The 10,792-nt window shown below is 36.0% G+C and overlaps 4 non-coding genes and 2 pseudogenes across 4 annotated transcripts; all 6 read left to right on the top strand.

The window, feature by feature from the left end:
• Positions 1-904: 904 nt before the first annotated feature.
• LOC113354855 lies at positions 905-1,010 on the top strand (annotated as a pseudogene).
• An 86-nt stretch (positions 1,011-1,096) lies between these two features.
• Positions 1,097-1,188, top strand: LOC113354850. Its single transcript, XR_003362057.1, has one exon. It is a non-coding gene; the product is annotated as a small nucleolar RNA U6-53/MBII-28 (small nucleolar RNA).
• An 820-nt stretch (positions 1,189-2,008) lies between these two features.
• LOC113354877 lies at positions 2,009-2,141 on the top strand. Its single transcript, XR_003362080.1, has one exon. It is a non-coding gene; the product is annotated as a small nucleolar RNA snoR77 (small nucleolar RNA).
• A 98-nt stretch (positions 2,142-2,239) lies between these two features.
• Positions 2,240-2,318, top strand: LOC113354891. The gene has a single exon (XR_003362092.1). It is a non-coding gene; the product is annotated as a small nucleolar RNA snoR117 (small nucleolar RNA).
• Positions 2,319-3,539: 1,221 nt separating this feature from the next.
• Positions 3,540-3,617, top strand: LOC113354892. The gene has a single exon (XR_003362093.1). It is a non-coding gene; the product is annotated as a small nucleolar RNA snoR117 (small nucleolar RNA).
• Positions 3,618-4,959: 1,342 nt separating this feature from the next.
• Positions 4,960-9,087, top strand: LOC113348873 (annotated as a pseudogene).
• The last annotated feature ends 1,705 nt before the right edge of the window (positions 9,088-10,792 follow it).

Raw genomic sequence — 10,792 nt, 5'->3', positions numbered from 1 at the left:
AATGGTTCTTTGCATTAGAGAGTGCATTTGTAGAGAGAGAAGTTCAAAAATCCATGAACATTTACACTCTCCAATGCAAAGAACCATTCTCTCTCTTATATTTTATTACATTTTACACTTCCCAATGCCAATGATTGGCTTTTATCTTGTGCATTAAAATAAAACCCAAATTAAAAAAAGCAAGGTATTTTGGCATCACTAATGAAATTAATTGGAAGGTCACCATGTTTAGGGGCTTGGGTCAACAAAGCCAAAGTAGCCAACATGATTAGTTCACCCATTTTCTAGGGTTAACAGTTTTTAATTAAGTGGAACTCTAATGTCTAGGGTTAATAATTTTCAATGGTCGTGTAATGAAAATGGTAACCAATGAAGAAGAAGAAAAATGGTGCTCTAGTGAAAAGGAAGATGAAGAAGAAAAATAAGAGTGGTCAACGGTGGTAACAACTGTAGGTGGTAAATAGGAAAGATTAAATTGAAAACTAAAATTACTTTTAATATTATAGAGGTGGTAAATAAAAAAAATATGGGTGACAAATAGGTGAAACCAAAACTATAAAGCCACATCTTCGGCAAGAACTCAGATTTGGATGCCATCCCCAAATATTTTCAAGAACCCATTCACGGGAGTATGGAAGTGGGTGTAAAAGTAATAGAAGTGGGTGTAAAAGTAAAATGTTGTATGGTTATAAGTTATAACCTATCCTGAGATCTTTAGAAAAGCAAGTATATGGGGCGGCTATATCAAATAAACCCTAAAACAGTAAAACCCTAATCAAATTCTCTTTAAAACCACTCCACTACTTCTCATTCTTCGGCTCCTCAGATCCATTCTTCCTTCATTTCTAGTTTCGTAACTTCCTGTTGTATTTCTAAGCGTTTTAGATTTGTTTTGATATTTGATTCACGATGCGATGATGATTTTTTATGCAATCCCAGCTCATTACGAGACCTTACTTTGTGGAAGGTCAGGGAATTAAACCATATCCATTATATATCTGAGCATCCAAATTTATATCTGTCAACTTCTTTGTTTCGTTTCTTTTTTAGGGCTTCAAGATTAGGGCTCTTATCAGGTTTTATGAAAATATTGATTTCCCAGTGATGATTAACTACCATGCTAATTCTGAGATTCCTTTTGATATTAATGAATTGAATCCTTTTGTTTATCCAGAACATCTGAGGGAACTAGTTAGTCTGTTTGTTTAACTGGCCTATTATTTCATTCATTCTCTTTTGTACTTTGTTGATTTTTTACTAAGTTTCTGTTCAATTTCTGTTGAGTTTTTCTGTTCAATTCAATTTCTGTTGAGTTTCCGAATATATTCATGTACGATGAGTAATGGAATAGAAATTAGGGTTTGGAATAAACCTCGAGCTGTTTCGGTTTCTGTTTTATTTCTGAGGTGTTACTTGCTTTTATTTTTGAACTGTTTCATACTTGAAAATGATCTAATGACTAATTTCTCTGCAGAGGATGATTTCTCTATCATGAAATTCAAGATCAAATCTTATGATAATACAGGGAATGATCTTGATCTACTTTAGAAAATTATACCATGTGTCATCTCTTATGAAAAGGTGTTAGCAAACTGTTTAGAATTGTAGACTGGACATTATATGGATTTGAAAAAATGGGCAAAGAGATCGGCCTGTACATCTCTTGTGCAAAGAGCATAAATTAGTTCACGGTATCGGTATATATGCATAATATATCCTTTACTCATTCAGTAGTCTTTGCAAAATATCGGGTGATCTGGATAAAATACAGCTAGTGTAACATATTGTTTGTAAAGATATTTTTACAGTTTTCTTGCTGGCTTATAGTTTGCTGTTGAGGTAACCTTTTGTTTTTGAGGCTAAGGTAGTTTTGTTTGTTGCAAGAATCTACTAATGGGCACTGCTAATGTGGGCTTTGTTAATAGTTTAATTGCCACCACCATGGTTTTATGATTCACATTCTTTGAGCAGTTATTATGTTAACGAATTAAGTAACGAGTGGAAATTCAGGCAGCCCCCTTGCGAATTGAAAAACCATGGTAAGGAGGGTGTTGTTCTACTCGGAAATTATTTTCTTTGGCTCTTCAGATTTGCTGAGAAATTTATTTCTCTGAAGCTGGTCTAGTAAGCTTAAGTACATTTTGTTCTTTCCCAGCTCTTTCTGTAGCTTATGATTTTTGGCAAAATTCAGATATTACAATTTGGAATAGAACTGGTAACACAATATAGATATATGTGGTGCCAATGATGTTAGAAATTGTCCGTACCATCTGAGAATCTACTCTTTGATGAGACTTTTTACATTTTTTCTGAGGCCACATATGTTTATATTGGTCTTAATGAATCGAATCCTTTTGTTTTATCCAGAACATCTGGGGGAACTAGTTAGCTAACTATATCTGTTTGTTTAACTGGCCTATTATTTCATTCATTTTCCTTTTTACTTAGTTGATTTTTTATTATGTTTCTGCTCAATTCAATTTCTGTTCAGTTTCCGAATCGATTCATGTACAATGAGTAATGGAATGGAAATATCAGGGTTTGGAATAAACCTTGAGCTGTTTTGGTTTCTTACTGATTTTTTTTTTTTTTGGAAAATTCCATCATGTTTCAATGGTTTTACAATTGAGGTGTTATTTGCTTTTAACCTATTGCGTTTTCCTTTCATACATGAAAATGATCTAATGACTAATTTCTCTGCAGAGGATGATTTCTCTATCATGAAAATTAATATCAAATCTTCTGTTATAAATACATGGAATGATCTTGATCTACACGATGAGGAGATCATAGTTTTAGAAAATTAAACCACGCGTCATCGCTATGTTGGGTCTTATGAAAAGGTGTTAGCAAACTGTATTTAGAATTGTAGATTCGACATTATATGGATTTGAAAAAAATGGGTGAAGAGATCGGCGTGTTCATCTCTTGTGCAAAGAGCATAAATTAGTTTACGAAATCAGTATATATGCATATCCTTTACTCATTTGGTAGTTTTTGCAAATATTGTGTAACATATTGTTTAACTTTTTTTTTTTTTTGAAGCTAAGGTAGTCTGACCTTTCTTTTGTTTGTTGCAAGGATCTACTAATGGGCACTGCTAGTTTAACTGCCACCAACCATGTTTTTTATGATTCACGTTCTTTGAGTAGGGGCACTGCTAGTTTAACTGCCACCAACCATGTTTTTTATGATTCACGTTCTTTGAGTAGTTAAATATGTTAACGAGAGGAATTCAGGCAGCCCCCTTGTGAATTAAAAAACAACGGTAAGGAGAGTCAGATTTGCTGAGAAATTTCTTTCTCTGAAGTTGGTCTAGTAAGCTTAAGTACAATTTTTCCTTTCCCATTCGCTCTTTTTTTGTAAAAGTGTATCAGGATCTATTTGTAAATTGATATGGGTGTCAAGAATAATTTAAATGTCTTTGGTTTCGGTTTTACAATGATATATTTTTCTACTAATGCTTAGCTTATGATTTTTGGGCAAAATTCAGATTACAATTTGGAGTAGAACTAGTAACAAAATATAGATATATGTGGTGCCAATGATGTTAGAAATTGTCCGTACCATCTGAGAATCTACTCTTTGACGAGACTTTTTACATGTTTCTGTGGCCACATGTTTATCTTGTATTAAATTAGAAAACAATTTCTGATATCTGCGTCTGTTTTCTAAATTTCTAGGCTAATGTATTGTGCTCATTTAACAATGGCGATTTCATGGGTGAATGTTGCCCCTATTTGTTGTCTGCTTTTACTCTTATATATCTGCTATTCATTTCTAGATTTGGGGCAAGGGATTTGGTTTTATTCTTATATATCTGCTATTCATTTCTATATTTGGGGAAGGGATTTGGTTTTATGAAAAAACCAAACACTTCAAAGAAACCAAGTATACCTTACCTTGAGTACCACCTTGAGAGTTTTCATGTTTAGAAAATCTCATAAGCTTATTTGAGTATGTGGTAAGGGAATGTTCTTGGGTCGTCATCTTTGGTTTTGAGAGGACAAGTTAGCAAACAAACTTTGATAAGTTAGCAGGATCAACATCACAAGCTATCCTTCGGTTGTACTTAAGAAGGGGTACCTCAACCAAGTGAATACAAGCGGGAGTAAAAAAATGACGTGCAATTCACCAAACTCTCCCAAAACAACAAAAAATCAAGCTCACGGCACATGAGCAAACCCAAAACAACAAAAATCAAGTTTAGAAAGGCTGAAATAAAGAGTCACCTTGTGTTTGATATTAAAGAGGAAATTATGGCGGGCTATAAGATGGAGCGCTTTGGTTATAGCTACATTTTTGCAATTGCAGTCTGCTTGTTAACATACCAGCCAATGGACACACCTGCGGTAAGATATGACTTTAGTTTGTTCTGCTTTTTTACAGATAAACATTTACCTGCCTTCGGACTTGCTTTCTAAATCAAAAGCCTTGGTTCGACCGACGTATGCTATTTTTGTCAAAATCTGGGAAAAAAAGCAGCCTTTGTGCGTCTTTATGTGTATGATCGTGAGTCATCCTAATTCAACAACCACTTGGACATTGCATGTAAAAGGGACGTTACATTCCAATGAAGCTAGACTCCATTTGTTGTCCTGTAGCTTGTAATTGTCTTATGCACTTTGGATTATCTCTCTCCTCCTGGGTGTTCTTTCCCTTCACCTAATAGTCAGTCCAAACGAAGAAAAAAAGAAAACATCCAAATTTCAAACTTACACTTCCAAGCAAATTCCACTTCATGTAACGCATTTTCCTATTAAGCTTTACTGACTTTGAATGCATGCATCCGTGAAAATTCTAAACAACCACCACTACAGCCAACAGCATAATTAACTCTTCATCAGACCATTAATGCCTTTTGTTCCACCCCTAATTAATCCATACCTTGTCCTCTTTTTCATGCCATTTTCTTTACACTACAAAATGAGTCTTCCTTTGTTACTATGTTAGTATGATCAGACCTTTCCCAACTCTCTCCATCTAGAAAATGAGTCTTCTGGTTTGGTCGGCACTGTTTTCTTCTATTCTTCTCTGTTTCTCTGTTATTGTTTCAGATACAACAACCAACTCTGTCAATCTCAGTGACCAGTTTGAAACCCAAACATACATAATCAGAGTCCAAAACAACTTAAAACCTTCAGTTTTCTCAGATGTTGAACATTGGTATAGTTCTACACTCAAAAGTCTCACTTCTGATCAACTAAAATTAGACCATGAGAAAACCCAAAACAAGAACAGCAAAAATGATTTTCTCCACGTCTACAAGACTGTTTTTCATGGGTTCTCAACAAAATTAAATCAACAACAAGCAGAAGAGATTAAGAATCGTCCTGGTGTTTTAGGTGTTTATATAGACCGAGTTCGGAAAATTCATACAACTCGATCACCTCACTTTCTTGGACTTACTGGTCCCAGCGCTCATAGTGCAAATGGCCTACTTAAGGGTTCAGATTATGGTTCGAATGTTGTAATCGGTATTCTTGATACGGGTATATGGCCTGAACGACGAAGTTTCCATGATCGTGGTCTTGGTCCTATACCTTCCCACTGGAAGGGTGAGTGCATGAAGGAAAAGAGTTTTCTAAAACGCTTTGTAACAAAAAACTAGTCGGGGCAAGGTAAGCTTTAAATATAGGGATTTTTAACGAACTACCACACTTACAAATCCCGATTCAAGAAAATGCCACCGTTTTTTTCAGAATTTATTTAATGCCACGACCGTTATCAATTCCGTCAAGGCCCACGTAATTGGTCAGCCCTTATTGACTTAATTAATTTTGCCCTAAATCAGAAGAGTTTTTGATGAGTAAATTACACAAATATCCTCTAAATTTCTACTACTGCGCACGTTTTTCCTCTTCCGTTTCCATCGAAGTGGCACAAACACAGACTAACTCATAACTTTCTTCTTCCTCTTCTCTTTCTCCGATCGAATAGAAAGAATTAAGTTGTACCAGAAATAGTGATGATGGTGGGTTGTTTAATGCAGTTAAAATTGGTGATTTAGAATGTATTGAGAGTCTTTTAAGAAGAAACCCAAGTTTGATACATCAACTTACTGTTTGTGATAAGCTTTCTTCTCTTCATATTGCTGCCGTTAATGGTCAGATCCAGGTAAAAGACACTAGTTGCAGTTTAACTTTTTGTGAAGTTGTCTGTGAGAGGATTTTTTTTTCCTGATTTTTTGTTAATGGGGTTTTTTTACAGATTGTTTCCATGATGTTGGGGAAATCAGTTAATGTTGATTTTGTTTCCAGATATACTGACTCGAAATAAACAAGTAAGGATCTCTGTTTTGGTGATGATGTGAGCAGTTCTGTTTTGGCCCTTTCGGGGTTTGTTTTGATTGGTGTAGACTCCATTAGAAACGGGGACTTATTGTTGATTGTGTATGATATTTGGTCAGATACTGCTGTTTGATTCGCTAAGTGGAAGAACTTGTTTACATTACGCTGCTTATTATGGTCATTCTGACTGCTTACAAGCCATTCTTTCGGCAGCACAGTCGACCCCAGTTGCAGATTCTTGGTATGCATTACTTTTGATTTTTAACCACTTTTAGAAATGCATTTGATTTTAGGAAAAATATTTCACTGATTTAGCTGATTTGGGGTTAAAATGAAAACAGGGGATTTGCAAGATTCGTAAATGTTAGAGATGGTAAAGGAGCAACTCCACTACATTTAACGGCTCGTCAAAAACGACCTGAATGTGTTTCGCATTTTATTGGACAGTGAATTCCATACTTAGTTGCAGTCAAGTATAAACATGGAGCATGTGCTGCATTGCTAAACCCTTCAGCAGCAGAGCCTCTTGTTTGGTCTTCCCCACTGAAATTCATAAGTGAGCTTAATAGACCCGAGTCAGACAATTTAAGGGTTGAACAGTCTTTTACCAAGACATAATTATTTTCACTTAGACACTAACGGTTGTTAGCTGTTTTTCTAAAAAACGGGATGGAAAAAGTCAAGAGTATGGCATTTAATAAACTCTGAAAAAAACGGTGTCATTTTCAGAAACTGCATATTGGAAGTGTGGCACTTTATTAAAATCCCCTTAAATATACACGGGTGATTTTGTCCAAATTGAGTTCGCCTGTACTGAATTGCATATTCATTATTCATTAATAGCTAATCGTGCCTGATTGTTTTGATTTTGATCATCTAAGTTCATGTGCTGTGCAAATTTTTAGGTACTTCCCTAATGGGTACACAGCCACAGCTGGAATAATTAATGAAACGACAGAATTTAGGTCTCCGAGAGATTCCGATGGACATGGTACTCATACAGCGTCTACAGCGGCTGGACGTCACATACATCATGCATCCTTGTTAGGTTTATCTAGTGGAGTTGTTGCTGGAATTGCACCAAAGGCACGAATTGCAGCCTACAAGATATGTTGGGAAAGAGGTTGTTTCGACTCTGACATACTTGCTGCCATTGACAAAGCCGTTGAAGATGGTGTAGACATCATTTCTCTCTCTGTTGGCTCTGGTGCTGTACCTTACTATCAAGACCCAATTGCCATGGGATCTTTTGGTGCAATGGAAAAGGGTATATTTGTTTCGGCTTCAGCCGGAAACGAAGGTCCGGGAATAATGACAGTAGCCAATATAGCTCCTTGGATAACAACAGTAGGTGCCGGAACTATCGATAGAAGCTTTCCAGCTGATCTTATCTTAGAAGATGGGCGCGTTATCAAAGGAGCTTCTCTTTATAGCGGTCCACCGTTACCTGAGAATACGTTTTTCCCTCTTGTTTATGCCGGCAATTTATCAGCAAATGTGCATAACGGTACCAATACATCCTCGAAAAGCAGTGGGTTTACTTCTGCTATTTGCATGCCGAACTCGTTAGCACAAGAGCTTGTCCGTGTGAAAATTGTTCTCTGTGATCGCGGCGGGGTTCCACGAGTTTCAAAAGGAGTGGTCGTGAAAGATGCTGGCGGGGCGGGGATGATCGTTGCTAATGTGTCGCCTGAAGGATTAGGCTTAGTTGCTGATGCACATGTGCTCCCTGGGTTGGCTGTTACCGAAACTGATGGATATACAATTCATGGTTATATTGCCACTTCAAAGAATCCCCGTGCCAAGTTTGTTTTCCATGGGACTCAGTTGGGCACGAAACCAGCTCCAGTTGTTGCGGGATTTTCATCAAGAGGGCCAAATCTGGAATCGATTTACATCATCAAACCTGATATAATAGCCCCAGGTGTCGATATCTTAGCTGCTTGGCCGGATAACGTGAGTCCTATAGGTTTAGCATCTGATCTCAGACGTACGGAGTTTAACATACAATCTGGTACTTCTATGTCGTGCCCACACGTGTCGGGCCTTTGTGCTCTTCTGAAAGGGGCTCACCCTGATTGGTCACCGGCAAGGATTGGATCATCTTTGATGGCAACGGCTTACATACACGACAGCACAGGGAGAGTTCTTCTAGATGAAGTCAACTACAACACATCAAAGGCTTGGGATATGGGTTCTGGGCACGTAAATCCGGAGAAAGCCCTTGATCCTGGCCTTGTTTACGATGTAATGGTTGATGATTATTTAGATTTCTTATGTGCATCTAATTACACCGCTCGCAACATAAGATCCATAGCTCGTAGACCGGTTGATTGTACCAAGAAAGGATTACAACCTTGGGATTTGAATTATCCGTCAATTTCTGTTGTGGTGGACCGATCCAAACCGTCAAAAATTGAGATTGAAGTAAAAAGAACTGTGACGCATGTTAATGATGGAGCATCAAGTTATACAGTGAAGATAGAGAATCCACCAGGAGTAATCGTGATGGTTGATCCTCCTAAGCTTGAGTTCATTCATAGGGAAGAGAAAAAAAGCTTTGCGGTAAAGATTGTGACGGAGAAATTTGCAATGACACCAGGAAATACTAAGAGTGAATTTGGTAGGTTGACGTGGTCAGATGGTGAACACATGGTTAGCATGCCGATCGCAGTGACATGGCAGGAATCTTACTGAGATGTAAGAGTTTCATGTTCTAATTAGTAATTATCAAGTGTTCATGAGAATGAATATATTCAAGTGACAAATGTATAAGAATTTTCGTTCAAAAACTATCTGGTGTTGAATGGTTATTTCTATCTATATAATGAGAGAACAACTGAATATAATTCTACCTTCGTTCTGCATAAGAGACACTATGCAACTGTTAGGTTAAACTGAAAAGAATAATAATATTTCTTTTGCAAAGATGAAAGGAATATTATCCTTTTTGTGATTTAAATTTTACTTGATGAATATTTGGAGAGATTGTACCCTGCAATAACAAGTCTGGTATGGATTTGGCTGGGTTGGATGTGAAAGAAGAACCAGAAATGTCACAGAGGACAGCGCAAAGAGAGGGTTTTTCAGAAATTCAAATTATGAAGTGGGAAATACGAACAATGCTATAATTCGTTATGACTCAAGAAATAATAGCCAATCTGGGCATGTAACTACCAGATTAAGTGGGATGTACCAAAATTAAGATAAGACAAAACAGGTTTCTATATAGGACAAAACAAGTTTTATCTTGGCTTGGTACACCCCAACTAATCCTGGCACTCCCATTAACAACCTTGGTAACTACTATCACATATCTTTTGTTTCAATAATATCTAGTTCTCTCTTTTGCAAAAAAAAATAATTAAATAAATAAATAACAAGTTTGGTATACCACTATTAAATTCTACACTCTATAAAATTGAAGGGTGGTTTGACTATTATATCCATAAGAATAATTTTTATTTTTATTCTTAGATCCGGAAGTGTAATAATCTTATAAGGCAAAAAGTAAAAAGTAAGAATAATTTTACCTTTGACTAAAGATCAAAAAATTACCAAGCACAAAATAAACATAAAGGACAAGGGGAAATATCGTTTGGTCCTTTTTTAGGTGGTCCCATGTCTGTTTGGTCCTTTTAGAAATCACCTTTTCCATTTGATCCATATTTATTTAAAAATATTAAATGGACCAAAGTACCCTCCCATGTTAATTCCTACTTACTTTTTGTAGAAGTTCATTCTGTGTGATGAATTTCCGAGTTCATTCTTTCAAATGAACACCTAATAAAAACCTAAAAAATTCTGATTACTTATTTTTTTGTAGCATTTCATTCTGTCTGGTGAACTCCGGAGTTCATTCCTTCAAATGAACACCTAATAAATCACATATGAAAAAAATAGAGTTCATTCTGTAAAATGAACACAACACAAAACTTCATTATTCATGATAATAAAACAGAGTTCATTCTTTCAAATGAACACCTGATAAAACCTATATGGAAACAGAGTTCATTCTTTCAAATGAACACCTGATAGAACCTATAAGAAAACAGAGTTCATTCGACAAAATGAACACCTATCAAAAACTAACTAATTCAAACATAGAATTGAGTTCATTCTGTAGATGAACACCTAACAACTCAAGATCTAAAAACATAGTTCATTCTTTAAATGAACCCACAAAAAAATCCATAAAAAGCAGAGTTCATTCTTTAAATGAACCCACAAAAAAATCCATAAACACCTAACTTCATATTCGTCGTCTTCATCTTTCTTCAACACCAGCAGAAAAACATCAAATTCAAGATCTTCAACACGAGCATCAAACATCAAAAAATCAGTATCGTCATCAAATTCAAGATCTTCAACATAAAAAATCAAGATCTTCACAATGAACACGAGCAACAAACATCAAAAAACCGGTTCATCCTTCATAATGAACCTGATTTCATATCTGATTACATCTTCAATTCTTTATCTCAATCTTCATCAGCAGTAAA

The sequence above is a fragment of the Papaver somniferum genome, chromosome 2 (assembly GCF_003573695.1).
Source record: "Papaver somniferum cultivar HN1 chromosome 2, ASM357369v1, whole genome shotgun sequence".
Lineage (NCBI taxonomy): Eukaryota > Viridiplantae > Streptophyta > Magnoliopsida > Ranunculales > Papaveraceae > Papaver > Papaver somniferum.
Note: the sequence above shows the minus strand (reverse complement) of the source record. Positions and strands in the feature narration are given on the sequence as shown.